This window comes from Lepidochelys olivacea, assembly GCF_965140295.1.
Source record: "Lepidochelys olivacea isolate rLepOli2 genome assembly, chromosome: 28".
NCBI lineage: Eukaryota > Metazoa > Chordata > Testudines > Cheloniidae > Lepidochelys > Lepidochelys olivacea.
The window spans coordinates 1,488,882-1,495,197 of NC_140438.1; positions in this window are offsets into that span (position 1 = coordinate 1,488,882).

Genomic DNA, 6,316 nt, shown 5'->3' on the forward strand with positions numbered 1-6,316 from the left:
CCCCCGCCCCGCCCCGCCCCAGAACGCCCCCCGTGGGAGCGTAGAGACCCCCCCGCCCCGCCCCAGGGCGCCCCCCGGTGGGAGCGTAGAGACCCCCCCGCCCCGCCCCAGAGCGCCCCCCGGTGGGAGCGTAGAGACCCCCCCACCCCGCCCCAGAGCGCCCCCTGTGGGAGCATAGAGACCCCCCCACCCCGCCCCTAGAGCCCCCCGTGGGAGCATAGAGACCCCCCCACCCCGCCCCAGAGCGCCCCCTGTGGGAGCGTAGAGACCCCCCCGCCCCGCCCCTAGAGCGCCCCCCGGTGGGAGCGTAGAGACCCCCCCGTCCCGCCCCAGAGCGCCCCCCGTGGGAGCGTAGAGACCCCCCCGCCCTGCCCCTAGAGCGCCCCCTGTGGGAGCATAGAGACCCCCCCGCCCCGCCCCAGAGCGCCCCCTGGTGGGAGCGTAGAGACCCCCCCGCCCCGCCCCAGAGCGCCCCCCGTGGGAGCGTAGAGACCCCCCCGCCCCGTCCCGCCCCAGAGCGCCCCCTGTGGGAGCGTAGAGACCCCCCCGCCCCGCCCCTAGAGCGCCCCCCGGTGGGAGCGTAGAGACCCCCCCGCCCCGTCCCGCCCCAGAGCGCCCCCTGTGGGAGCGTAGAGACCCCCCCGCCCCGCTCCTAGAGCGCCCCCCGGTGGGAGCGTAGAGACCCCCCCACCCCGCCCCAGAGCACCCCCTGTGGGAGCATAGAGACCCCCCGCCCCGTCCCAGAGCGCCCCCCGGTGGGAGCGTAGAGACCCCCCCGCCCCGTCCCGCCCCAGAGCACCCCCCGTGGGAGCGTAGAGACCCCCCCACCCCGCCCAGCCCCTAGAGCGCCCCCTGTGGGAGCGTAGAGACCCCCCCGCCCCGCCCCAGAGCGCCCCCTGTGGGAGCGTAGAGACCCCCCCGCCCCGCCCCTAGAGCGCCCCCCTTGGGAGCGTAGAGACCCCCCCGCCCCGCCCCTAGTGCGCCCCCCGTGGGAGCGTAGAGCCCCCCCCACCCCGCCCCTAGAGCCCCCCCGTGGGAGCGTAGAGACCCCCCCACCCCGCCCCAGAGCGCCCCCGGTGGGAGCGTAGAGACCCCCCCGCCCCGCCCCAGAGCGCCCCCCGGTGGGAGCGTAGAGACCCCCCCGCCCCGTCCCGCCCCAGAGCACCCCCCGTGGGAGCGTAGAGACCCCCCCACCTCGCCCAGCCCCTAGAGCGCCCCCTGTGGGAGCGTAGAGACCCCCCCGCCCCGCCCCAGAGCGCCCCCTGTGGGAGCGTAGAGACCCCCCCGCCCCGCCCCTAGAGCGCCCCCCTTGGGAGCGTAGAGACCCCCCCGCCCCGCCCCTAGTGCGCCCCCCGTGGGAGCGTAGAGCCCCCCCCACCCCGCCCCTAGAGCCCCCCCGTGGGAGCGTAGAGACCCCCCCACCCCGCCCCAGAGCGCCCCCGGTGGGAGCGTAGAGACCCCCCCGCCCCGCCCCAGAGCGCCCCCCGGTGGGAGCGTAGAGACCCCCCCGCCCCGCCCCGCCCCAGAGCGCCCCCCGTGGGAGCGTAGAGACCCCCCCGCCCCGCCCCAGAGCGCCCCCCGGTGGGAGCGTAGAGACCCCCCCGCCCCGCCCCAGAGCGCCCCCTGTGGGAGCGTAGAGACGCCCCCGCCCCGCCCCAGAGCGCCCCCGTGGGAGCATAGAGACCCCCCCGCCCCGCCCCTAGAGCCCCCCCGTGGGAGCATAGAGACCCCCCCACCCCGCCCCAGAGCGCCCCCTGTGGGAGCATAGAGACCCCCCCACCCCGCCCCAGAGCGCCCCCGTGGGAGCATAGAGACCCCCCCACCCCGCCCCTAGAGCCCCCCCGTGAGAGCATAGAGACCCCCCCACCCCGCCCCAGAGCGCCCCCTGTGGGAGCATAGAGACCCCCCCGCCCCGCCCCAGAGCGCCCCCCGGTGGGAGCGTAGAGACCCCCCCCGCCCCGCCCCAGAGCGCCCCCCGGTGGGAGCGTAGAGACCCCCCCGCCCCGCCCCAGAGCGCCCCCCGTGGGAGCGTAGAGACCCCCCCGCCCCGCCCCAGAGCGCCCCCCGTGGGAGCGTAGAGACCCCCCGCCCCGTCCCGCCCCAGAGCGCCCCCTGTGGGAGCGTAGAGACCCCCCCGCCCCGCCCCTAGAGCGCCCCCCGGTGGGAGCGTAGAGACCCCCCCGTCCCGCCCCAGAGCGCCCCCCGTGGGAGCGTAGAGACCCCCCCGCCCCGTCCCGCCCCAGAGCGCCCCCCGTGGGAGCGTAGAGACCCCCCCGCCCTGCCCCTAGAGCGCCCCCTGTGGGAGCATAGAGACCCCCCCGCCCCGCCCCAGAGCGCCCCCGTGGGAGCATAGAGACCTCCCCACCCTGCCCCTAGAGCCCCCCCGTGGGAGCATAGAGACCCCCCCACCCCGCCGCAGAGCGCCCCCTGTGGGAGCATAGAGACCACCCCACCCCGCCCCTAGAGCCCCCCTGTGGGAGCATAGAGACCCCCCCACCCCGCCCCAGAGCGCCCCCTGTGGGAGCATAGAGACCCCCCCGCCCCGCCCCAGAGCGCCCCCCGGTGGGAGCGTAGAGACCCCCCCGCCCCGCCCCAGAGCGCCCCCCGTGGGAGCGTAGAGACCCCCCCGCCCCGCCCCAGAGCGCCCCCCGTGGGAGCGTAGAGACCCCCCCGCCCCGTCCCGCCCCAGAGCGCCCCCCGTGGGAGCGTAGAGACCCCCCCCGCCCTGCCCCAGAGCGCCCCCCGTGGGAGCGTAGAGACCCCCCCCGCCCTGCCCCAGAGCGCCCCCCGTGGGAACGTAGAGACCCCCCCCGCCCCGCCCCCCTAGAGCGCCCCCCGTGGGAGCGTAGAGACCCCCCCGTCCCGCCCCAGAGCGCCCCCCGTGGGAGCGTAGAGCCCCCCCCGCCCCGCCCCTAGAGCCCCCCCGTGGGAGCGTAGAGACCCCCCCACCCCGCCCCAGAGCGCCCCCTGTGGGAGCGTAGAGACCCCCCCACCCCGCCCCAGAGCGCCCCCGTGGGAGCATAGAGACCCCCCCACCCCGCCCCAGAGCGCCCCCTGTGGGAGCGTAGAGACCCCCCCGCCCCGCCCCAGAGCGCCCCCCGGTGGGAGCGTAGAGACCCCCCCCGCCCCGCCCCAGAGCGCCCCCCGGTGGGAGCGTAGAGACCCCCCCGCCCCGCCCCAGAGCGCCCCCCGTGGGAGCGTAGAGACCCCCCCACCCCGCCCCTAGAGCGCCCCCCGGTGGGAGCGTAGAGACCCCCCCGCCCCGTCCCGCCCCAGAGCGCCCCCTGTGGGAGCGTAGAGACCCCCCCGCCCCGCCCCTAGAGCGCCCCCCGGTGGGAGCGTAGAGACCCCCCCGCCCCGTCCCGCCCCAGAGCGCCCCCCGTGGAAGCGTAGAGACCCCCCCGCCCCGCCCCTAGAGCGCCCCCTGTGGGAGCGTAGAGACCCCCCCGCCCCGCCCCAGAGCGCCCCCTGTGGGAGCATAGAGACCCCCCCACCCCGCCCCAGAGCGCCCCCGTGGGAGCATAGAGACCCCCCCACCCCGCCCCAGAGCGCCCCCTGTGGGAGCATAGAGACCCCCCCACCCCGCCCCTAGAGCCCCCCGTGAGAGCATAGAGACCCCCCCACCCCGCCCCAGAGCGCCCCCTGTGGGAGCATAGAGACCCCCCCGCCCCGCCCCAGAGCGCCCCCCGGTGGGAGCGTAGAGACCCCCCCCGCCCCGCCCCAGAGTGCCCCCCGGTGGGAGCGTAGAGACCCCCCCGCCCCGCCCCAGAGCGCCCCCCGTGGGAGCGTAGAGACCCCCCCGCCCCGTCCCGCCCCAGAGCGCCCCCCGTGGGAGCGTAGAGACCCCCCCGCCCTGCCCCAAGAGCGCCCCCTGTGGGAGCATAGAGACCCCCCCGCCCCGCCCCAGAGCGCCCCCCGTGGGAGCGTAGAGACCCCCCCGCCCCGCCCCAGAGCGCCCCCCGTGGGAGCGTAGAGACCCCCCCGCCCCGCCCCAGAGCGCCCCCCGGTGGGAGCGTAGAGACCCCCCGCCCCGCCCCAGAGCGCCCCCTGTGGGAGCATAGAGACCCCCCCGCCCCGCCCCTAGAGCCCCCCCGTGGGAGCATAGAGACCCCCCCACCCCGCCCCAGAGCGCCCCCGTGGGAGCATAGAGACCCCCCCACCCCGCCCCTAGAGCCCCCCCGTGGGAGCATAGAGACCCCCCCACCCCGCCCCAGAGCGCCCCCTGTGGGAGCGTAGAGACCCCCCCGCCCCGTCCCGCCCCAGAGCGCCCCCCGTGGGAGCGTAGAGACCCCCCCGCCCTGCCCCTAGTGCGCCCCCTGTGGGAGCATAGAGACCCCCCCGCCCCGCCCCAGAGCGCCCCCCGGTGGGAGCGTAGAGACCCCCCCGCCCCGCCCCAGAGCGCCCCCCGTGGGAGCGTAGAGACTCCCCCTCCCCGTCCCGCCCCAGAGCGCCCCCTGTGGGAGCGTAGAGACCCCCCCGCCCCGCCCCTAGAGCGCCCCCCGGTGGGAGCGTAGAGACCCCCCCGCCCCGCCCCCAGAGCGCCCCCCGTGGGAGCGTAGAGACCCCCCCGCCCCGCCCCCAGAGCGCCCCCTGTGGGAGCGTAGAGACCCCCCCGCCCCGCCCCAGAGCGCCCCCCGTGGGAGCGTAGAGACCCCCCCGCCCCGCCCCGCCCCAGAGCGCCCCCCGTGGGAGCGTAGAGACCCCCCGCCCCGCCCCAGAGCGCCCCCTGTGGGAGCATAGAGACCCCCCCGCCCCGCCCCTAGAGCCCCCCCGTGGGAGCATAGAGACCCCCCCACCCCGCCCCAGAGCGCCCCCTGTGGGAGCATAGAGACCCCCCCACCCCGCCCCTAGAGCCCCCCCGTGGGAGCATAGAGACCCCCCCACCCCGCCCCAGAGCGCCCCCTGTGGGAGCGTAGAGACCCCCCCGCCCCGTCCCGCCCCAGAGCGCCCCCCGTGGGAGCGTAGAGACCCCCCCGCCCTGCCCCTAGAGCGCCCCCTGTGGGAGCATAGAGACCCCCCCGCCCCGCCCCAGAGCGCCCCCCGTGGGAGCGTAGAGACCCCCCCGCCCCGTCCCGTCCCAGAGCGCCCCCTGTGGGAGCGTAGAGACCCCCCCGCCCCGCCCCTAGAGCGCCCCCCGGTGGGAGCGTAGAGACCCCCCCGCTCCGCCCCAGAGCGCCCCCCGTGGGAGCGTAGAGACCCCCCCGCCCCGTCCCGCCCCAGAGCGCCCCCTGTGGGAGCGTAGAGACCCCCCCGCCCCGCCCCTAGAGCGCCCCCCGGTGGGAGCGTAGAGACCCCCCCGCCCCGCCCCCAGAGCGCCCCCCGTGGGAGCGTAGAGACCCCCCCGCCCCGCCCCAGAGCGCCCCCCGTGGGAGCGTAGAGACCCCCCCGCCCCGTCCCGCCCCCAGAGCGCCCCCTGTGGGAGCGTAGAGACCCCCCCGCCCCGCCCCAGAGCGCCCCCTGTGGGAGCGTAGAGACCCCCCCGCCCCGCCCCAGAGCGCCCCCGTGGGAGCATAGAGACCCCCCCGCCCCGCCCCTAGAGCCCCCCCGTGGGAGCATAGAGACCCCCCCACCCCGCCCCAGAGCGCCCCCTGTGGGAGCATAGAGACCCCCCCACCCCGCCCCAGAGCGCCCCCTGTGGGAGCATAGAGACCCCCCCACCCCGCCCCTAGAGCCCCCCGTGAGAGCATAGAGACCCCCCCACCCCGCCCCAGAGCGCCCCCTGTGGGAGCATAGAGACCCCCCCGCCCCGCCCCAGAGCGCCCCCCGGTGGGAGCTTAGAGACCCCCCCCGCCCCGCCCCAGAGTGCCCCCCGGTGGGAGCGTAGAGACCCCCCCGCCCCGTCCCGCCCCAGAGCGCCCCCTGTGGGAGCGTAGAGACCCCCCCGCCCCGCCCCCAGAGCGCCCCCCGTGGGAGCGTAGAGACCCCCCCGCCCCGCCCCCAGAGCGCCCCCTGTGGGAGCATAGAGACCCCCCCGCCCCGCCCCAGAGCGCCCCCCGTGGGAGCGTAGAGACCCCCCCGCCCCGTCCCGCCCCAGAGCGCCCCCCGGTGGGAGCGTAGAGACCCCCCCGCCCCGCCCCAGAGCGCCCCCTGTGGGAGCGTAGAGACCCCCCCGCCCCGCCCCTAGAGCGCCCCCGTGGGAGCATAGAGACCCCCCCGCCCCGCCCCAGAGCGCCCCCTGTGGGAGCATAGAGACCCCCCCACCCCGCCCCTAGAGCCCCCCCGTGGGAGCATAGAGACCCCCCCACCCCGCCCCAGAGCGCCCCCTGTGGGAGCATAGAGACCCCCCCCGCCCCGCCCCAGAGCGCCCCCCGGTGGG